Genomic DNA, 24941 nt, shown 5'->3' with positions numbered 1-24941 from the left:
ATACATTGTCTTTGATGCATGCGTCTATCTTTTTCTTTTTTTTTTTTGCATATATATCTCAATTTTATATCTTCTTTTTTCTTTTTTAATTAAAACTAATCAAATATTTATCATATCACGAGAAAAGTTTGAAAAATGTACTTATGTTCAAATCACAATTTTCTTATCTGGGATTTAATATTTTTTTTTTTTGTGAGATTTGTTCTCATTAATCTTTTCATCTTTTTATTATTATATTATCGAAATATTCGACTCATCAAAAATATTTTGACGAGAATAGGAATAAAAGCTCGAGTTAATCTTACATTGTGTTACGTATGTGTTAAGCTCATTCGTCTCTTAAACTTTACCACAGTTCTCCTACCATTCATTCTTTTATTTTCTTCTTATTCTTGTTAGACAACAATAACCTAGCAACTTATCACGCGAACTCGCGATGAAAAGCACCCTTTTGTTCTTACAGTCTCCATAATAAATGTAGCCTTGAGTAAAGAGAAAATGCTAGTCAATAAAATTTCATCTCGTTGTGTTGTTTATATCGTCATCGGATTATAGCATCATCCAAATGTTATATTTGTTTGAAAAATTCGAAGTATTATCTCGATATTAAATAAATCTGCAAAAGAAGACTGTGTTGGTTTATAAAAATTTGATAAATCCCTCGAAAATAACTTTGTTCCCGTCTACGATTATTTTAAGGAAAGATATTCTTATAAACGAACGGAAGATAGGGGTTGGAAAACGTCGTATATGGCAATAGGAATGGGGTGGTGGTGGTGGTGGTTTGGTTGGGGGTTATGGCAATCTGCCTTACTCGTGCAAGAAAGTAGCTTCGTGGATTGTGCTGCCATTGCTGCGTAGAGATTCGACGGTAAAGCTTCGAACTAAAAATGCCGCGACATGACACACGTGCGCAAAAACACACACACATGCAGAAAAACGAGAGCAAAAGGAAGAAATTTTACGATGGTGACAGTGGTGGCACTGTGTTTGAACCATCCAGCGAGTTAATCTCGTTGCCCAGTGAAATGATAGAGGAAATGCGAAACTGGAATACTAACCTAAGATGGAAGATGAAAATGGTAAAAAAAATGGCGGTGGGGATAGAAAAGGGAAAGTGAGATGAACCACCACTATTATTCCCTATCTCTCTCTGTTGACTAAAGAAATTTTCTTTTTTCTTATTTTTTTCTCTTCCATTTTTTTTTATCTTCCTCTTTTTCTTCTTTAGATACCACCGACGCCATTGTACCACCAGCTAATGCAGTGGAAGTGGTCTCTCAATGATATTACCTCTAATCGTATCGAACTCACCCCCGTACTCTCTCAACCTTCCCAACCTTCCCAACCTTTTCTCTCTCTCTCTCTCTCTTTCTCTCTCTCTCTCTCTCTCACTCTATCTACACCGTAGGAAAATAATTTCTGGCAAGATATTCATTTTGCAGATACCTTCGATGCGCCTGTTAATATTTTTATCATCTTCTTCCACCTACCTCACCCTCGAATCAAATCTCAACTTCTATCGATATTTTTTTTCTTCATCCCCCTCCATAGCTTTTATTTTATAATTTGAAGGGTCACACGATTGAAAGGATAAATTATTATGGTTCTTTATTTTCCTGTAATTTATTTCTCAAATAATGTTGACTTGGTCTAGTTGAGGAAAAAAAGAAGAAATGAAAAATACAAATAAAGGAAAAAGCATATTTTTTTCGTTTTAGTTAGAAAAATAAAAAGAAAGGATTGTACACAGAGGTAGAATATTTTTGTCGAATCGCGTTAAAGGAATCGTCTTTATATGACTCCAGGAGATTTTCTTCGTAAAATCCAGCTGCCTGAGTTGTGTCCTTAAATCCGAAGGTCCTTCTTCTTCTTCTTCTTCTTCTTCTTCTTCCACGAGGTCAAAGGTTTACGATCGATGGTGCCAGTGTTTTATGGACGGAACGGCTTTACTCGTAAATTTCCTATCGAAATATTTCGAGTCTGACAGTAGGGCGATAGCGATCACATTTTATCTTATGTTTTTCATCTATAAGATGCGAGTCATCGTGTAATGGCTTTCTTAGGACATAGAAAAAGAGAAGATAGTGATCTTTATTATCTCAAGAATTATTCTAGATCTTGCGTACACCTTTCATTTTATTTTATCAAAAAAGAAAATTGCGTGGAACGGATTTGGTGAACAAACAACCCGGGTTTGATTTTCAACGCCATTCCCCATACCCACACATTCTCGATAAAAATTAAATTCTAGATATTATGAAATGTTTTTTAAACAATTAAATAAGCATAAAACAAAAAGAAATAAAACAGCTCGATCGAGATTGTATAATTCCCCATAAATTTTACAACCTTGTCTATCTAGCAAAATAATTATTTTTCTTCATTTAACATCTTTGTCCTATTTTGCAAGAAAAAAAAACATTTCCCGGTTATTTATTGGCCCCATTTTCGTGCATTTGTCGCGAGTACAGTTTGAAGTTAGGTAAAAGGTGGTTGTGGTAGTGGTGGGTGCAGAGGAGAGGGGGAGTGGCGTATGGCAAGCAAGGATGGGTTTGAGAGATAGAGGGAAAACATTCGAATCGGTGGTGGGGATTTAGGTAAAAAGTGGGGGTGAACCAACAAGAGGGAGAGGGAGAAAGAGAGAGAGAGAGAGAGAGTGATAGAGAAATTTGCGGAGCTTGCGCAGGTATCCCCGCTACCGAACGAGCCTTTCTCTTCCTAAGAAAGGGCTAAAGTTTGACGATGAATCCGCTAGTCGGCGCTGAACCAGCCCACGCGAAGAGCTTTTTATACTTTGCGAGCTTACGGAGAGGAGGTCCTCTCGCGGCGGCTCTCGATGCCAGAACGGCGGGCTAATGAAATCGCGCGATTACGCGTTATCGTCAACGGTATTTTATTTCAACACGAATTTAATCAAAACGATGATTCGTTATCTAAAGAGGAAGTGTCGTTGCCTAAATGCCAAATTTCCTGACTCTCATCAAAAACCGTGACGAATAATTTAACAACGAAAGAAATAATTAGTAAAATTAACAACGTCATCATCGTCTTAATAATTATTTGTCAAGAAAAATTCAAAGAGAAGAAATAACAACAACAACAACAACAACTATAACAAAAGAAAACAACAAGAAATAAAAAACAAGAGGACTTTTCGTCGAATCCTTGTTTCTTTTTTTTTTTCTTATTCGTCCAATATTTTTTTTGTTTTCTATTTCAAATGGTTAAACTTTGTGTGATTTAATTGCTTTTTTTTTATTATTATATAATGTTTTTATTGGTTGTGTTTCTTTTTTATTTTCCGATAAAAAAAAAAGGCGCGCGAGTTAAAAGTTATCAGAGACTGTGGTTCTATTGTGAAAGAAGAATCAAAGCGATTGAATTTTGGGAAAACAATTAAAGAATAATTAATTAATTTAATAATTGAAAAATAAATTCTATTCCTGTTTATTGATTCACAACTGGAAGTTTTTATTGATAATAATTGTGAGCTAATGTATCGAGTGATCAATCAAACACGAATCAAATGAAGTAATTAAAAAAATAAAAAAGGAGAAGAAAAATGTAAAATTCGAAAAGAGAAAATGATTGTAACAATTTTAACGTGTTAATGTGTTTCTCTCCAGTATCACGATCCTTTATTCATGTTTCTATGATCAAAGAGAAAAATTTGAATTGATGAATAGAAAAAAGAAAAAAAAAAGAAATAAAAAATGAGAAAGTTTACGAGGATGAAAGAAAAAGTGAGAAAATGAGAGAGAAGAAAAGAGTGTTATGATTTTTCATAACGACAAATCACTACGTGTTATGTGTATTCGATTAAGAAAGTAAAATATCTTACCGGAGGAAGGTTTGTTCTCGAAAAGTTAAGGCACAAAAAAAAAAAGAAAAAATTTAATATATATTATATATATATTGAAAAAAAAAAGTGAAGAAGAAATTATAAATGAAATGACAAAAAAAAACCAAAATAATTATTATTATAAATTCCTTCCTCCGAATTTAGGATATTATCCCAGAGCACGCTGGTTGGCGGGTCCAAAAACGTAGAATATTTTTAATATTACGTACACATAAGAGAGAGAGAGAGAGGAAGAGAAAGAGAGACGTGTATATGAAAGAAAGAAAAGAAAAGAAAAGAAAAAAAATAAATAAGCCTTGTTGCTAGTTGCGTATGCGTGAGACCGTTTTAATATGCGTGACAACCTGATAGAAATGAAAAGCAAAATAAAAATGTTAATTAAATCTACGATAGAATTTAATCACTAATTAAATCGTTAATCGTTGAAGATAGTGGTGAGAAGAAAGGTGTGGGAGGAAGAAAAGTGTGGAAGAAGTGAGGGTGGGGGAAGTCAAAGTGTCAGTGGTCCAAGAAAAAGTTAAAGTAGCCTATTTACTGGTGGTCCAAGTATTAGTGGCTTAGTGTATTTTTTATGAGTGTTATGTGAAACTTTTGGGAAAAAAGATTAGATATGCGTGTACATATATGAGCATAAATGTGTACTCTCGAATAAACAGATATATATATATATATATATATATATATATATATTGTGTGTACATATCATATATATATATACGTATATATATATACGTATATATATATATATATACTGTACACATATCTTTTATATATGTGTATGTACATTGTTTATCTTTATGCATTACGGGTTAAACGTGTTCCGCGTAATCTTGCTCGTTCACTTGGTTGCTTCATTGAAGCTCAGTGACATCGAATATAGTCAATGTCGGCCGGTACTTGCATCGTGAGTTCAAAAACGGACCAAATATTACCTTAAGATATCTCCAGTTAATATAGTGCAGTTAACAAACAAAAAGAAAAGAAAAAATAAACAGTGTTACATAATTAAGACAACGTTTTACGTTGTTGTTATCTACTTTTTCTTCTCTCTCTCTCTCTCTCTCTTTCTCTTGATATTATTTCGTTCCATCATAAACGTGGGGATCGAGTTTGACGTGCCATCTTTACAAAAAAAATAAAGAAAATGTTAACGATGACTACGTCCAGCAGATACAGCAGCTACAATTGTCTGACCAGTTGGGACAGTTACGACAGAATACCAAGGTATTTTTTATTATTTAAAATATCCATTTTCAACTATAATAAATTGTATTTTGATTAGACTATAAATTGAATGGAAAACAGACAACTTGGATCTTGAATCCTATGAATGATGATATGCAATAATAGAAACGGATATGAGGATTGTAAGTTCTCGAGTTTACTATTAATTACTCGTACTTGTACATTCCAGAAAGTTTTACACGAATTGAACCAAGTTAACAAATGAAATTATACATTCTATTCGTTCTTATACTTTTATAATCTTCTTCTTTTTATTTTTTTACTTAACAAATTTGAAATATCAACTTCTCAATCCAACCAACCAACCAACCAACGTTTTTCTTCGATTATCAGAAAACTAAATTCTTTTCATTAGTTCCAAATAGAATCGACTTTAACGAACCTATCTCTTTCTTTTTTCTTTTTATCCAATTAGCTAACTAAAACTTTAATTCGAATAGGATTTGTTCTCCTAACAGAAAAAAAAATTTCCAAGAAAAAAAAAATAATCGTGAACATAATCGACAATTCCAAATGATTGTTATCTATTATTAATGGAAATAGAAATTCTTTGATATTTTTGATCCTGTTATTGGTACGAATTCAGATTTATCAGATATAAATGAAATTACCTGTTCCAATTTCATTGTCCTATTGGTTGAATTTGATTTCGTTTGTTCAATGACCAACAATTGGATGTTCATTTAAATTCATCTTTTTGACGAATCATTGAATCAATAATACTCCTATCTTTTTTTTTTGACTTAAAATAATTGTCAACTTTTGAACGATGAAATTAAGTTTCACAAATAACAAGTTCAATTCTAGCAACGTAAAGACAAGTGCTTGGCAAATATGAGAATACAACGACCTGATTTCGATTTGGAAAATTCGACTAGGCTGTAGGTAGTTTCTCTGTAAAAAAAAAAAAAGAAAAAAAAATATTGTTTAAGTATACAACGAAGCCCAGGTATAACAGGTATAACCTTCCTCCACTCGAACAAACACAAAGTAAACGATACCGCGGAATAATTCCAATTACGGATGATGAAAGAACGACTCGATGGATAATAATTTGGCATCTCTTCCTACTATTTTTATTATATTTTTTAAGATAATGTATTATTTATACATAATTTCTCTCTTTCTCTGAGAAAAAAAAAACAAATGTTATTGTATAATAAAAACTTGAGTTTTTTAAACGGAAACATTTTGACCATAAAAGAATAAATTGTTTAAATCAAACATGCATTAGATTACATTTATTGTAACGTGAAATTATTATTTAACATAGATATAATATTTTAATACCAATAAATAGATTGATCCTTTTTTTATTCGTATCATAGAAACCATCGTAACATAGAATCGATAAAATAAAATCCAATTGTAATATAATTATAAAAATAAGATTTTTCATTAGAATAAAATCATATTATTATCATGCATTAATACGAAACTTTAAAAAAGACGAGTTTAACGTTAATTTAAACTAAGTCAAATTTCCATATTTGGTATAAAATAAATGGAATATTAATTAAAGAACAAGTTATAGTATAATCCCAAGTATAATAGTAAAATATATATATATATATATATATATATAAGAAGTAACTTATATAATACTTGAATAGGTGTATTGTGTTAGCTTTTGCAAAGTGTTTAAAAGAAAGAAACGATACAAAAGAGCAACGATCTCTTAGCGTACAAAAGGGATACGGTTCATAAACTATTTACAAAGTTGAACAGAATGTTAACAATTGTTATATAAATATTAATACGATGATAGTGACCAGCAGGTAATATGTTACGTGTCGTATAATATTAAAAAGATTTTTAGTGCCAACGAAAGAACAGGAATCGATTTATTCTACAGAAATAAAGTAAAAGTCAAATGGGAACGAGAAAGGGGGATGAAGGGTGCAAGAGAGGGTTGTGGTGGTGGTGATGGTAGTCGTTGGTTGGGCAAAAGCCTTTCAGATAATTTCATGTCATATGTGAGGGACAACGATCACGTAATACCACGTCCTCTTTGACATTTTTTTTTAAATAATTACTTATCTTTTTATTTTCATTTGTTTATATTGTTTATTGATAGAGAAGGTTGATAATTATTGAATTTAATTGATCGGATTTACAAATCGTTGCTACTTTTGCAATAGAAGGGGTAAATGATTAAAATTGAATTGTCTTATGAATTTGTAATTAATAAAAAAAAGATGGAAGGAAAGCAATTATCAGATAAAATAAATAAAATTGAGTTTTAACGTTAACACGTGAAAGATATTTTTGATAAGGGATCGATAAGAAGGCATAACCAAGGCTATCGTGATCATTCTCGACATAGGGGCGTCACGCATAGGACAATAATGTGCTCATATATTGTTGATGAAAAAATAAATAACATTAGGGCGTACCCCCATGCTATCTTATTTTCTCACTCTCTGTCTTTCTCTTTGTTTCTTTCTTCCTTCCTTCTTTTTTGTTTGTTTTTTTTTCTCTTTTTAGTTTCACAGGTGTAGACGAACACGCACATCACGCAGATAAATTAGCGAAAAGTTCAACCGAATGTTTCATTTTCTTCTGCGTGTTATTATACCACGAAAAAGTAAAATATTTTTCTAAAAAGCAACGATTCCGTAAATCCGCAAAATAACTAAAAGTTTTGTAACATCGTAACAAGGTTGTAACATTTTTTCGAACTTTTTAAATATACAAAACTTATGTATGCATCGTGCAATTTAATACTTTGTGACATTTGTATGAAATTTGTGTTACATCGTAAAATGTTTTTTATCAATAATTATTTCGATATATAGTTGGTGTTTTTTTTTTTGTGAAAAGAGAAGAATAAATTTATTTAATAATCACAGTAAATCAATTAGGTTTCAACGTCATTAAATTCAATTGCAATATTTAGAAAGAAATTGATGAATCGTAATGGGAAAAGTTGCTGTTAGGATACTCGAAAAATCCTTGAATAAATATCACTTTTTACAGAAAAATTTTGATTAGTTTGTTTTACAGTAATTACCGGTTTATTCTTCGCAAACTCATTGTTCTACTCTTCCCTTCTATCCTTCCTTCCTTCCTTCCTTCCTTGTTCAATCTGTCATTCTCATACATCGGAACGTTAAAACGCTTTTACGAGATTGGCATCTTCGGAAAATATTTATTTCATGATAATAACTAATTCCTGTTATGATATCGAGTATGTGTTCTGTTCGAATCATTTTCCTATAGTTTAATAAATATTCTTATAAATATTATATTGAATTTAACATTACAAAAAAAAGAGAACTTAACTAACAACATTTATTAAAAATAAATCGTAATAGGAATCTTGACGAAGTGATTAAAATTTTCCTAATAGTGTTGCAAGTGACTTAATTAATTACTTTTCCACGTAGTATGAAAGTGAAATGACTTACTTACAATTAGTAAAAGCCATTTTCAAGAGAACCCAACTTGATTAAACAATTTTTTTCTTTTTCTTCAATTATTTCAACGAATAATGAAATTTCTTTTCAAGATTGAAATTGTCATATTTAATTATAAATAATTCTATTTAATTTTGACAGATATATTTATGAGATAAATAAAAAATACTCATATTAGTATTAGAGGATTGACTCTAATCGAAATACCTTGTTCCCACAAATACTGGAGTAACCACTATGAAACCAAGCTTTCCATCTGATTCTCCATTCTCGTTCTGTTAATGAAACATGGTCCGCTGTCAGTCCGTTTAGGTTTAGGTTTTGCGAATGTCATATCATAGTCAATGTTCTATAAATAGATTAGAAGATTATTATCATTTAATCTCCCTCTTATCATTTAATTAGAGTACATTGAACACTATTGGTATAATATGTTGTAAATTTTATTTCATAATAACTATAATATAAGTATGTTAACATAATATATCTTACAAGTAATATAAAATCAAATTGTATAAGTTAATTTTATAACGAATAAAATATTTTTTTGTGTACTTAGAAATAAATAATTATAATGATATTATTTAGAATTTAAAATTATTTAATTCAGAAATAAATAATTATAATGATTGTATTTAGAATTTAAATTATTTAATTTAGAAAATAAATATTTTATGAGTTTCTATCCCATTTTTTACAAATTACAAAATAATACAAAATATATAAAATTTACAGAATATAGAAATACTTGAGAATATGAGTTTGATGTGTACGAGTGAGTTAAACGATTGCTAAGAAGCACAGAAAAATACAATTGTTAAATTAATATTATATTTCCGTGCAAGATATCGATTAAGATTATTATATCTGTATGCTAATTATACAGTGTGTGCTACATTCCGATAAGAAAGAAAATAATATATGAGTTAGTGAGTTTGAATGATCGAGGAATATTATCCTATTATATTCCTAGAATTTAATTAGTGAGAATTTATTATTCACTTTTCTATTCATTATTCATACTTCAATAAATTGAATACAATTATATTCACATATATAAATATAATCTCTATATAGTTTAATAATATTATATTTAATATAATTTTAATAGGATTATGAATCTTGAATTTTTACAATGACACTGAATGAATTTTTATTTATTTCTATATATATGTGAAATGAATTATAATTAACAATAGGTTTATTTGAAGGTAAATAAAAAAAAGATTAATAGGAAAGAGTAAAAATTGAATAATCATCTTCCGTTTCACAATTATACGAATATGAATTTGAATTTAGAATCGGATATAATATAAATATGCAAATCACTCAGATTTTAATAATATTAGGATGGTAACAGGAGGAAAGTGATCGAACCGATCAAGGTTTTGATATTATCCAATCGGGCTATACTGACCATACTATGAAACAAGTTTAGCATTTGCTCGTTAGTAGGTAGATAACGAGCTTTCGCGAAAATTATCGTGGTCTACCTCGATAATCACATTTATCTCGTACAATCTGTATTTTCCATCATGAGAATTAATTTTTAATATTTTTTTCTTTTTTATTTATTTGTTTTCATTATAGTTATCTTTTTTGTGGATTGGAATATTTCTTATTAAAGTAAAAAGAGTAATCGGACAACCAAAGGGCCCACACATATTGAAAACTTTGACAATTTTTTGATAAACAACATCACCACCATCACCCAGTTTGACCCATTCCTCTCACCTGCTCTGCTGACGAGATGCTATCGATCAAACTAATTGTAGGATTGCCCTTCCGGGCCCTTTATATATCTACCAGGTTTGAATAGGCTCGAAGGGTGAACCAAGAGAAAGAGAGAGAGAGAGAGAGAGAGAGAGAGAATCCCTTTAACGAAGTACAACTTAATTGTTACTTCGCTTCTCGAGTTTCTAGTTAAGATGAAACTTCTGTGGGAATCTTAACAAAAAGAAGTAAAAAAAAAAAAAAAAAAAACAAAGAAACTAGGGTTGTGAGGACGAAAACATTGGGGAATTTTCGACGTGAGAGATTTATTAAGAATGACGACTACAACTGATAAAGAAAGTCTCAAGTAAAACTTGATGGAAGTATTATCTGATAAGAGACAAGATATTATTAAATGTAAAAGGTACATATTATTATTATTATTATTATTAAAGTTTGAAATTATTATTATTATTAAAGTTTGAAATTATATTTCGTTTATACGTAAAACAAATTTTCTTAACCTGTGTTGCCAGATTTCTATCAAAGTTGTAATAAAGTATGATGTAATTTGTTGAATTTATGCAAATGAATAAATAAACGGTAGGTTTTTAAAACCATTTTAACTTTGCATACACTTTTCTGAACATCTAGTAAAAATTATAAAAGATAAATTGGAGTGTATGTTATCATGTATCATAATCAATTTGAGGGATGCGAAATATATATTTGATTTTTATACGAAAAATGACCTTTACGTATAAAATCGTAAAAAAGAATGTGTCGTAGTATATTAAAAACTTCAATCTGTATTGACCTTTTATAAATGTCATCATATCTGAAGTCAAGATTTCATCTTAATATTATATAATTTTTCTTTTTATTTTAAACATATATTTACGATAATATATGATCAATTCCCTTGACAAGAATTATAACGTGATACTTTAACATAAGTTGTAAATTTAAAAGATTTCTTATAAAGATAAATGTATATATATACATTATAGTATAATTGTATATAAATAAGTATATATATATTATATAAAATTAATAATTATTTTAATATAATATTTGTTATATTAAATACATAGTAAAACTTATATACATTTATATAATAAATTATTATTATAAAAAAATTCATAATTATATTAATACATTATCGGCGGTAACTTCGCGAGCTTAACTCACGCGTGTAATGAGCAAAAATGAGCGAAATATGAAAGCAGTGTACTTTTTAGAAAACATGTTATATCTTCACATCTAATAGTAGGATTTCAATGAAATTTGGAAAATAAGTGTCAAATAGTAATTCGAAGATGTAGAAAACTTAAACTCAATGCTATCAAAATCAATCAACTAAATTTATACTACTTTGTAAGCACGAAACTTGCAGTGTCAAAATAGCACATTTCATAAAATTATTACTTTTTCCTAAAAATTAATAAATTTAAGACTAAACACTGGTCAGGCTTTACAAAAAAATAACCAAAAACATCATTTCTGCTTAAAAATTAGTGACAATGAAAAAAAAAACAAGCATTAGTAAGTGTTTTACTGAAATTTAGCTTACGTTTTACATAAAACGTATTAATATGCGACCCGCTGACCAGCGCCAGTCTGTGAAACGGGTAGAACTACCCGACCCGCCGATAGTGTATTAATATAACATCTATTATATTAAATATATAATATAAGTTATATATATATATATATATTCTAGAAATAGAATCGAATTCGCGAATGACCGAGGTAAACTACTTGACCGAATTGAACTTGTTAAAAGAGATGGACAAATAAAAAACACAGTAAGGTTGAAATTATTACTAATTAATATTAACTATTTTAATAATATATATAACGTTGGCAACAATTGCGCTCACATCGGAGTCTTGTTGAAAAGAGAGAGACGCGAGAGCATTGCATAGTTCAAGCAGTTCTCGCGGTCACATGATATTCACGCACACACCACAAGAGGGGATTCTTACATGTTTACCTCACTGTCACACACTCATCAGCGCTTTCATCAATATTTACATATTGAACTTGGTTGAACTTGACGAAATACATAATAAATGTATTATATATTTTAACAAATATAATATTTACTATATATTATAACAGAATTACTGTATTTTTCCGATGATCTACGAAACCAGGAAGAGTAGTTTACGATAGAATAAGAAAAAGAATCCACCACTAGCACTAGTTTTTTTTCTTTTTATATTTTCCTTCTTCATTCGCGATCTAATCCTACAAAAGGGTCTTTGTAAAGGTACGAGTAAAAAGAAGAAGAAGAAGAAGAAGAAGAAGAAGAGTGGTAATCAAAAACTTTTCCGCTTCGTACTCTTTTAACGTCGAAGTGGGAGAAAAGAGAAGGGGAAGGAAGAGGGATAGAAAGAGGTGAGGGGGATGATAGTGCACTTACCTTTCTCTCTTGGAAACCGATCTCGTGAGGGTTATAGGATTTTTCTAAGACGATGCTTTCGGGTAGATAGAAAGAAAAAGAAATAGTAATAATAATAATGGTTAGATTGTAGTATACTTGAGAATAGATACATAGATGTATGTAACTGATACAAAAAAAAGGATACAAAAAAAAAATGTAAGGCGTTACAGTAGTTCGAAGATAAGAAAGTGGTACCACGACTTTGTTTTTTTTTTCTCTTTTTTTCATCCCTTTTTTCGTCTTCTTTTACTTTCTCGTATCGAATCGAATCATGGCACCCGTGGGAAATAAAGTTTTGGTCGATCATCACAGCGCATTCGCGCTAAAAAGATAGATAGAGTGATGTGGGAGTGTGGGGTTAGATGTTGGTTGGTGGGAAAGTGTCCGATCGAAAAATGTTTCGACTACTGCACTCGAAGGAATCTCAAAACTCAACGTTCCACCACTGAGATCCACATTTTTGCCATTTTCCAAATGGTATATTTTTTATTATTATTATTATTATTTTTTGTTGTTTGTCGTTGGTACAGGGGTTAAGGAAAGTTCAATAAAAAGAGAATTCTTATCGAGAAACGATAGTATTTTCCATTAACGAATCATTTTCTTGTAGGATATCGATGTCATTCTTGGGTTTTACTATTACATCGAAAAAAAACTAGAAAGAGAGTCAAGTGTCTTGTATTTTTGTCCTAAAAACAAAAAGAAAAGATAAAGTAGAGAAAGGAATAATGTGGAAAAGAAAAAAAAACAAGAAAATAAAACAATCTATGCAATTGCATACCCGGTGCAGTATAATGACACTTTCACACGTTGGCATATTGTTTGGGAGTAAGAAGAATACTCAACTTGACAAGGTTTGAGTACAGTCGTTACAAAACCTAGATGTGGAGAATTCTAATTTTAGATTCATTTGAGTATCTTCCCTTTGGTCTAGCTACTTTTCTATTTTTATATTGAACAATGTCATAGTCAACATATAAATATATTTTTATTCTATTATTTAATGTTCTTTGACGCGACAAAAAAATAAAAATACATTTCAAAACGTTCGAATTGTTATTTTGATTGAAAGTGCTTTTGAGTTTCTCACACGAAAATGTCAATACACTTATCGTCTGTTGAAACTGTTCAACTGCAAGGAATACGAGATAAAATTTATCGAAAAGGAGAGAAAGGATGAATAAGAAGGTGGAACATTCGAACTATTGAAATATATATACTATATAAATATATATACTTTCACTCGCGTTTATCGATAAATCTTTCAAATTATTATTTCATACTTTTCTCAATAGTTTCCATTGTAAACTTATACAATAAGCTTGACTTGTTAAAATTTGTATTACGTTGTAGCTCTGCATCACATTTTTCTTAAACTTATTAGGGTTTTATCATGATTTTACCAGGGTTGCATCTGGGTTTATTATTTTATACTTTTCTCAATAGTTTTTATTGTAAACTTATGCAACAAGCTTAAATTGTTACAATTTGTATTACGCTTTAACCCTGCATCACATTTTTCTTAAACTTATTAGGGTTTTGTCAGGGTTTTGACTGAATTTTGTCAGGTTTTCTATAAGTAAGGTAGACAGGATGTATCTGTAAGTTTATTGTTAGTTTTAAGTATTATTTTTTGTTTAAATTTATCGGTATAATTTTTAGAAAAATTAATTAACACAAATATCTTTCATCAAAATGATCCTAAAAATTTTTATAAAATATTATTCGTTACAAATAAATTATTTTATTCTTATCTATTTGATATTATTGATTTATATATCAATATTATCTAGTGGTGAACCCTATTAATAAATACCTACGAGCTGGTATAGAGAATTACAGATAATACGATCCGATACAATACGAAATAGTTTGCTACTTGACACGATATACCCAAGAGGTTTCAAACTGTCCGTCGCTAGAAAGTTCAATCGTAGAAGATTTATTAGGAATCGGGTTACTCTCTGCCAACACGAAATACCATTCCTTCAGTTTTAAAAAAGTAACATTTTCCAAATTTATCTATCAAACATATTATTATTGAGTATTTAAACGAAATAGAAATACAACTTTCATTTTGTCACTCAATTTTTAACAGAAAAAACAAAATTGACAATAAATATAAATTTAATTAAACCGATACTGAATAAAAAATAACAAATAATTAGTAAAGATTTAAAATTTTTATAATAAAGTAGAATTTAAACGATACTAGATAGAAATACAACTTTAATTTTGCCACCTAAATTGAAAAATCCTAACAGGAAAAACACATTTAACAATTTAATTAAACTGAAAATGAAAAATAAAAGACCAATTATTGTTAATGATTTGAAATTGTTATATCAAAGTATTGTTATAATATTGATCGTAATAAAGTTGAGGTATCGTATTAAAACACTCATAGTTTTAAAGTTATTCGAAAGATCTAACCATTTCGTTTAGAGACTTTGATGCCTGGCATGCGGTAAGCAAACGAATATCAAATTGCGAAATGTCCGATGTTTGCTGTCGGTAGCATAATACTTTGACTTGAAATTATTCCTATTTTAGAAAATATAATATTAACACAATATTTCCCTATAATCATTCTGTGTTATCATCATCGTCAAATGCGAAATAATTCTTATTTGATTTACGTACGAAACAACTTCGTTTTATTTTCCTTTTATTTTTATTTTTCTCTTTTCTTCGTTTCTTTTTACGACTATCGTTGAGGGTAAAATGGGTTGGTAGAAGGGTTGTGTTTCTTCGAAACGTATCGCGCAAACTAGCGAGAAAAACATTTGCCAAGAGAAAGTACGCTTTAAAATATTTTTTTTCTTTCTTTCTTTTATTATACCATCCTTCCTAGGGAATTCTTTCACGAATTGTTCCTTTTTTTTATTTTTTTTTTTTTACTTTTAATCGGAAGTCAACGCGTCTCGCACGAAATATACATTTTCATGGCTTTACGCGGGTATAATCTTGGACCTTCTTATACAGGTGAATATTACGAAGGGTTCGAAATAAAAAAGAAAAAAAAAGAGAAAGATTTACCGACATTTTATCATCTCACCTTTATTTCCTATTTCCCGTTGACACATTTACTTCGTCACATACGCAGAACCTTTCTCCTTTATTTTTTATTTCCATAGGATCATGTTAAACTTCATAGTAGTAGTAGTAGTAGTAGTTATTTTTTGAAAATAATAAGATGAAGTAACCAACCCCTGATAGAGGGGTGATTACTGAAACATACAAATGGATTGCTTTAAAGAAGACATCGTGAATTCGACTAGGAGGGAGAAACGAACCCTTCGTAGTAATTTAAATGACTACTACCCCTTCGAAAATGTTCCGAGGTTTCGTTGTACAACGATTGGAGGGTTGAGGAAAACACCACTTGAAATTTCCCATTAAAGTCTTGTAATTTATTTATCTCACGCGTTTATTTTCAGATCAACCTTAAAACCGAAACCAAACCATGTTAGTGGTTAGCAATTTACTGGCCTAAAAATATAAAAACAAAATCTATTCTCATACAAGGATTCAATTCCTTTATTCCACCCTTTTCTAAAACCTTCCCACAGCTAGCTACATTTATTACAACATTCTCTTAGCAACTATCTTCTACTAGAGTGGGGTTTCAAGGACAATGCATTTAGGATACTTGGATAATTATTTTATGGGGGCACTCCTCTGGATTTTTTATTTTTTTCCTTTCTTTTTATCTTCTCCTCTCTTTCTTTTTTCATTGCAAAATTTATTATCTTAATAACTGTGTCACTCGCGTTATTACCATGGTTAGTACGAGAGTGTGAGTGAGTTAGTGAGTGTTAGAAAGAGTGAGATAGATAGAGAGATCATAGCTAGTGTTCATAGCTTCGTTACTAGCTAGCTCTACTTGCTTTTAGCCCTTTAATTTATTTATGCCGAGCCGAGCCAACGTGCGAAGGGCATATTAACGCTACCGGCACGCAATTTCAAACACGCACGTCCCCATATGGGAACTGTTTCCTCTCTTATTCATTCTTTATTCTTCTTTTATTCCTTCTTCCTTTTTCTTCTTTTCTACTTTTTTTTTTTTTTGTTATCTTCCTCCTTCCCTCTCACTCTCACACTATCTGTTATATATATGTTATATATATGTTTCTGTTTCTATAATTTTTTTAATTTGTAACTAACATTGATGAAAAAAGATAAGAATATATTATTATTATTATTCTTATTATTATTTTTGTAATTGGTTTTTTTTTATTCTGAAAATAAAATGAAAGTTGTGACATTTTCGCCTACGTTGATTATGTTATTTATTCATAACCGTTCTCTAATTAACTGCTTATCTCGATTTTAAAATTTACCTTACGACTAATCCACCAATAGTATTATTCATCTATTTTTAGGATTTTATTTTCTCGTTCTTTTGTTTCTTCTTTTTCTATTTTTCTTTTTTTTTTAAATTGATCGTACTTCGTCAAGTTCGTACTTTTCAATCGATTATGGTTTGGTGGTATTGAATGAAACTTTTGATATTTCGTCATCGTTGGTTCATAAATAGAAACAGTTAATTTGGTGTTTCGAAATGTATGTATACTCTTCTTCCTTTCCTATCGCTTTTATATTGTTTGAACTAGTTATTAAGGTTAAAGACTATATACGTGTATAGATAGATAGATACGTCAATGGTATTGTAAAAACTTATTACAGTGCAAGGTTGAACTATTTTATTTTGAATGCATCTTCTATTCTATTCACAACTTGGATATATACTTGAACAAAAAAATAATACAAAGAATATATTATATAATTATATAAAAAGTAAATATATAAAAATAATTATATATTTACACGATTTTAAAATAAATCTCTTTTACAGTAGATGATCACTATACTTCCAGACTGTCGTCCTTCTACACTTTTAACTATGATCATGAATTATTCCAGAGTTCTCATATATATATATACTAACTCTGATCAATGTTATGAACATCGATTGGCTTATCTCTGCCTGTGAAATATCGCATGATATTTCAAGTTATTTATTGAAATATAAATAATTTAATGTGCATAAAATTATTAACGAATTTATATAAATAAAATAATAATATAATAATAATAATAATAATAATAATAATATATTTTATATTTTTATTTTTAATTTATATATATATATTAATATGTAATATAAAATATATGATATATAAAAATATGAAATATATATAAAATTACATATAAATATTACATATTATATAATTATAAGTATATATATGCCTATTACTATTAAAGAAGAATAATTATAAAAAATAGTACGAAAATTATTTATAAAAAAAAAAATAATAATGTGATAATCGTGTTACAAACGGTTGAATTTTTATTAAAAATGAACATTCACTTCTTCTCGAATCAACTCTAACATTTAACTAGTATTTAAACATAGTTTTTTTTTAATTTTATTATTTACGAAGCACGGATCGTGCATGGGGTGGTTGAATGAGGGTGGTATGTTTCATTTAAATGACAAACACCCAATCGATTATCGAAGGAAACATGTTTTTGCGTCGAATAAAACGAAATTACCTTTATACCCGTTGCTCTCGTTATTCGTAACCAATTTCTACGGTTTGTTGTAGACACTTTACAAATACTCGATTCGAAACGATCGGTAGACGGGGATGCTTGTCCTCGTTAAATCGTTTTCAATCACTTGTCCGAGAATCCTGCCACGTGACTCGTAACGTTTTGTTGACCTATCACATAGGGTAATACCTTTTTTCTATTCCGCCAATTCGTTTATATCACGGGGTAGGAAACTAACGTCAAATATGTGACAAATCTTCAACGTCATGAACCTTTACTCTAACTTTAAATTAAAAATAATTAAAAAAAATCAAACTGCCTAACGAGAAAAAGTCAAATAAAAGACAATTGGAGGATTATAGTTCAATGATAAAAAATAAAAATTAAACTTTAATATAATGAACAATTATTGAATATGTTTAGGTTTTTGAATGTAATGTAAATGTAAACTTTTTTGTTATAATATTACGAACACATATATTCTTAGGATGAATTAAAAATAATTAAAAATCAAAAAGCGTATCCTAAATGTCAACAAAATAAATTTAACAAATAATTATTGGGAGATCGTAGTTAAAAAATAAAAAATAAAAATTAAACTTTAATATAATTTTAATATATATAAATTTTAATATAATTATTGAATATATGCTTAGTTTTAGAATGTAATGTAAATGTACGAACACATATAGTCTTGGGGTGAATTAAAAATAATTAAAAATCAAACTGTATAACATAAAAGCCAACAAAATAAATTTGACAAATAATTATTAGGGGATCGTAGTTAAAAAATAAAAAATAAAAAATAAAAATTAAACTTTAAATGTAATTTAATAATCCAATATTTCCTAGATTCGTGAATGTTACGAAAAAATATATATATATATAAACGATCAATTAATCGAAATACTTGTTAAAAGCAAGTCATTGGTTACTGAAAGGTTAGGTACTTCTGTCATGGAACAAGAAGAAGAAGAAATAGAAGTAGGAAATGCACGACAACTCGATGTAGTATTTCGCGTGTAAGTGGTTTGCTCGAAGTAAACTTCGTGCGTGAATAGGAAGTTAGATAGGGTTACCTTCGTGGCATCGTCGAACAAAACAGCACGCAGTTAGAGTGTCGAGTTGTGTCGTATACTGGGTCATACCTGACCGATCGATGTTGCTGCAGGTAAATATAAACGATCGATTGTTTAACAAGCTGCAGTCAAGATGGCCTGCCATTGAACGGGGATCCTTCGCATAATTGAGCAACCTTACGAGGTTCGATATTAGAACAGCATACTCTCACTGTTGTACAATTTACAAACTAAAGGAATTGTTAATGTTTTCTAAAATATTTTATCAATTTTTTTAAGCATATGTTTTAACAAAATTCTAAATTATCTTTAACTTTAATCAAAATAAATTTCTAGATTTTTTATAAACGTTATTGCTAATATTGCAGAAAAGGAACCTCAACATACCCACTGCTGTACAATTTACAAAAATATTGTTAATGTTTTCTAAAATATTTTATCAATTTTTTCAATTATATGTTTTAACAAAATTCTAAATTATCTTTAACTTTAATAAAAATAAATTTCTAGATTTTTTATAAACGTTATTGCTAATATTGCAAAGAAGGAAGTTTCTTTTCTTTTCTTTTCTTTTCTTTTCTTTTCTTTTCTTTTCTTTTCTTTTCTTTTCTTTTCTTTTCTTTTCTTTTCTTTTTTACTTTGTTTTATCTTTTTTCTTTATACTTTTAATCGTGTCATGCCGATCCAACAATTCCTACGTGAAATTATACTTGAAATTATTCGCGATAAAGTTTTCTCGTTTCCCCGGTGGTCTCTAGGATACTTAATTATTATCATCGCGTGTCTCGCATTATGATTCTGTCGAGAACTCGACTTCTGCATGCTTATATACAAATATATGTATACTATGTGAGCATGCGCTAATATAAGTCATTTTTTTTTCTTCCGTTGTATCAAACCGAGTACGAAGTGCATATAAATTACATTTACAGATATTGCATGTTGATAGAACTCATTGAAACGTGTTTGAATCTCTATAAGACTATACAGACTGATACCAAACTTCTTATCTATGAAACTTAATAGAACTTATCGAAAGCTGTATACAAAATAATAAACAAATTAACGTTGATTTACAATTATATAAAATGATTTTTATTTTAATATTTTTCTCCTTTTTTATGAATCACAAAATAGATGACCCTTACGTACCTGCATATTTATTTTTGTACATTAATATATTTACATATCCATTTTGATGTATACATTACCATATGTAAATGAGATGAAACATCACTACCAACTATAAATTCCTGAAAAAAGTTTCAAGAGTTCCTGGGTTTGATAATATAGTTGGAAAAACAATCATCGGACAAGAGAGAGTTCTCAAATTCAATTCTGAATTTAGCGACCTTTTTTCCGAATACCTATATTTTTGATTCGAATACTTTATAAAATTTGTACGAGACCACAAAAATAAAAATAAAAATAAAGTATTCTATCAATATTGCAATCAAATGATTGAAATAAATCAAATCAAATTAATCAAATTGTTTATTCATTTTAATTGTACAAATATTGTATACAATTTAGGACTATTCTGTTTGCACAATTTGTTAAATAACAATTTATAATATAAACATTTTAATAGTGGCAATTAATGAAATAGCTTTATCGATTGTTACAAGCACACATTTGTTGTAAAATGGGGAAATATATGCGTAGTTGATTATTACAAAGATAATAACATTGAAAATAGAGATCAATTTATGTTAATCATTTTAATATAAAAATATTAATGAAATACTTATATTGATTCGTTCAAATTTTCATATTTATTATTAGTTAAGAAACATTTCAATAAATTGTTGCACTATCAAAGAAATGACAAAAGTAAACTATTGAAACTATAGAATATAACGTAGAAGAAATTGTTTCTTCTTTTCTCAATTTATAGATTGGTTTATGGTTAGTCTTCTTCCTGTTTTAAGTTCAAATAAAATGAAGTACAGTGTTAGAAGAAGATAGTTGTTAGTAGTATTTTCTTTCGTAGAATGGAAACATTTGTATGTTGTTATTTTCTTCAAGAATCCAATAAAAAAACAAACAACCATATAAAAGAGAAGAAGAAGAAGAAGAAGAAGAAGAAACGAAAAGATGAAACACAGAAAGTATTGAAAAATACAAAATAAATCCTCGTTATGCTCGAGTTTGTTCAAATGATATCAAATAATTCAACTTCATGAATTTATTTTCAATATTTTTTACGTAAATCGATCAATTGAAAATTTTTCAATTCGAAAGACACGTTTTAACAAATTTCGGTTAAATCTACTTTCGTTTTGCGAAGTATTTACCACCACCCAATCGTATCGGGAGAAAGGGAAACGAAAAACAATTTTCAGATGAACGATAAGGACGGTTGAAAAGAAAGTAGCAAAAAACTTGAAAGACAAATTGCGGATAGAGGTGAAAAGAAATAGAGATGAAAAACATTTCTTTCAATTTATATAAATTGCCCCGAGCAATATATATATATATATCTCAAATTGGAATAAAGAGAATCGTGGTATAGAAACCCCCTGTACAATATTTTCTTCCTTTAATGAAAAAGGTAAACCATGTAAACCGCGTTGAAAAAAGTTTAAAGAAGATACCAAAGAAAATGTTCACACACACACACGCAACTGTTAATCAGATTAATACAAATAATATAAATTAAATAATAAAAATAAAATTATGTTCACATAAAGGTATATCAATTTGAAACAAACGACAAAAAAAAAACAAATACAAAGTTAAATAAATTTAGAAAAAAAAATATCAAAGAAAATTGTCAACTGTTAATTACTTTGATATTTTTTAATTACATTAATAAACAAAATAAATATAAAAATAAGAATCACGTTAAAAATAAGGAAATACTTACTTTTATTATTTGAGGCAACAAATTAGGATAATAGGTGCAACGTTAAGAAAAATTTAGAAAAAAAATATCAAAGAAAATTGTCAACTGTTAATTACTTTGATATTAAATTTTTATTAATTACATTAATAAAAAAATAAATATAAAAATAAGAATCACGTTAAAAATAAGGAAGTACTTACTTTTGTTATTTGAGGTACCAAATTAGGATAATTTTCACATTTCATTTAATAGATGACGTTCTTAAACTCTTTCGTCAAATCGAAATAAATTTCATTTTGCATATGTGTAGGATATATTTCATACATGATTCCTATACGGTTCGTTACATTAAACGAAAGAGTTAAACAGAGTATAATTCACGGAAAAGGTATAATACCGGTCAGAATCAAGCAATAGGAAATTGGGTAACACAGTGTTCGAGAAACTCGTTATTGTGGGGATTGACCTTTCACTGGCGACCGAAACGAAACCGCATAGCCATTAATCTTGTTATAGAGAAATAGTTTTCATGACGCCTCGTTTGCTATAATTTTACACGTATCTAACTAGAAAAAAAGGGTATATATAAAACAAAAGGTAAAGAATAAAAAAGAAACTATTTTAAACGATATTATTTCTTTCTTATCGTATCACACATGAATATTTTATTTATTACAAATTAATATAATTAAATAAATAAATTTTATTTTTTATTTATTTGAGGAGATTTTTTGTTAATTTTTATTTTGTTTTGTTTTTCTATTATTCGAGCAATATAATAAAGTTAAGTGTGTCTCTGTGTAAAAGTGTGGTTAGAGTATGAGAAAACAAAATAAAATAAAATGAAAGAAATAAGCTCGGAAAAGAGCAGAAGAAGTTTCTCAGTATTTAACGTTAAACGAGGCAAAAAAGTAAGAAGAATGAAGGAAGAACCTGGGTGTGCTTTTCTTCGGCTCCCATAATCGGTGAATGTGTGGATAAAGAGATCATTAATCTTCTCTCCAAGGTTTAAGCTAACCAACGGGCATCAACCGCAACTTCTTTCCTTCATCCGATATCCTCCCTCAACCCCAACACTCCTTTCTAAGATTAGTGACATGAAGTTTTATTTTTCTACCGAATTCCTGGGACGTGAATCTCCGGAAAATGTGCCAAAAAATACAAGGGTTGAAAATAAAACGCGAGTCATCATCGATCTTATGTTGGTTGGTTGGGGTTGTTTTTTTGTGTAGGTTTTCTTTGTGTGTAAAAATATCGAATAAATTTAAAAAAAAAAAAAAAATAGAAAGTACGTAGGAGTTCATGCAAGTATTTTAATATGCGTTCCTTTAGAAACAGTATAGTAGAGCAAAACCATTTCAATCCGCAAATCAGAGGCACGCCCCAACCTACTGAAACGCACATGCACTTTTATCGCGATCTTTTACAGTAATTGCATCGTACGAATAATATATCATCTGTTACCATCTTGGCTACGATTTTTTGTCCATAAGGTTTTCTTCCATTTGTATTTTTTTTCTTTTCTTTTTACTCAGGAAGCTCTTGGATAATTACTAATTATAGTTATTTTATTATATTATATTTATTATAATGGTATATTAAAATTATAATATACCATTAAAATATTTATTTATATGTATTTATTACTATACTATATTATTATACGTATTAATACGTATTTAATATACGTATTTATTATACAATAATAGTGTATTAATTATAATTTGTGGTATAGTATAATATTTTATTTATATATAATCTAATATTTTATTATAATAGTATATTAATTATAATAAAATAAATAAATGAAATATATATATTTTTATTTTAATATATATATATATATATTATAAATATTATTTAATTATAAATATATATATACTTTATTATAATATATATATTATAATAAAAATAAATAAAAGTATATTTATAATAAAAATATAAATATACTATTATAATAAGTAAAAATACGTAATTACTATTACGTATTTATTTAGAAAAAAAAAACATAATTTTATAAAAATAATTTTATAAAATAAAATATTCATCTATAAAAAATAAAACATATAATAATAAAATAATATAACAAGGATAACAGTCAAAATAAAAAACGTTTTGATTTGTTTAATTTGTTGTAAGGGAAAGAGATGATGCATTTGTGAAGGGTTGGGTAAGAATGACGTTATATATGTAGGTCAAAGAACGAGTTTACAACGCAACCGGAAAGGATCGGGTATATGCCCACCACTGTTGTCGACCGGTTGTCGACGTTGCCCAAGTGACGTCACGTAACACTATTCTCAGTGACGCTACTGCATTACCGAGTCTAAGAATAGAACTCTCGTGTTATAACGAGAATGGAAAAGTGTGTACTACTACTACTACTACTACTACTATTACACACTGATTCAATGCAATTGATTCTTACTTTATACCCTTTTTTACAATGATTAAGTAATGCATGTCCCAAAAGCATGATCAATTATTTCACAGAACTGCTAGGATATTTATTGAACCATCAAATTCGATCGATAATATTGAATGCACAGGTAAATGCAGTTATACAACGTTTCTAAGAAAAATTCTGCAGTTCTCTAAAATTCTATTACTTTCAAATTGTAACACATTGATAGAGTCATGAATTTTTGTTTTAAAAGTATGATCAATTATTTTACAGGAAAACTCGGATATTCATTGAACCATGAATGGTATGCATAAAGAAATGCAGTTACACGTTTCAGAGAAAAACTCTTGAGTTTTAAAA

At 28.7% G+C, this 24941-nt stretch overlaps 1 protein-coding gene across 2 annotated transcripts in view; it reads left to right on the top strand.

Moving 5' to 3' along the window:
• The window catches only part of SLO2 (slowpoke 2), a 103392-nt gene that overhangs the window by 36513 nt on the left and 41938 nt on the right, over positions 1-24941 (top strand). The window lies entirely within an intron of this gene.

The sequence above is a fragment of the Polistes dominula genome, unplaced genomic scaffold, assembly GCF_049000335.1.
Source record: "Polistes dominula isolate Pdom_NZ unplaced genomic scaffold, Pdom_raw_medaka scaffold_35, whole genome shotgun sequence".
Lineage (NCBI taxonomy): Eukaryota > Metazoa > Arthropoda > Insecta > Hymenoptera > Vespidae > Polistes > Polistes dominula.
This window is presented reverse-complemented; position numbering and strand designations above follow the sequence as displayed.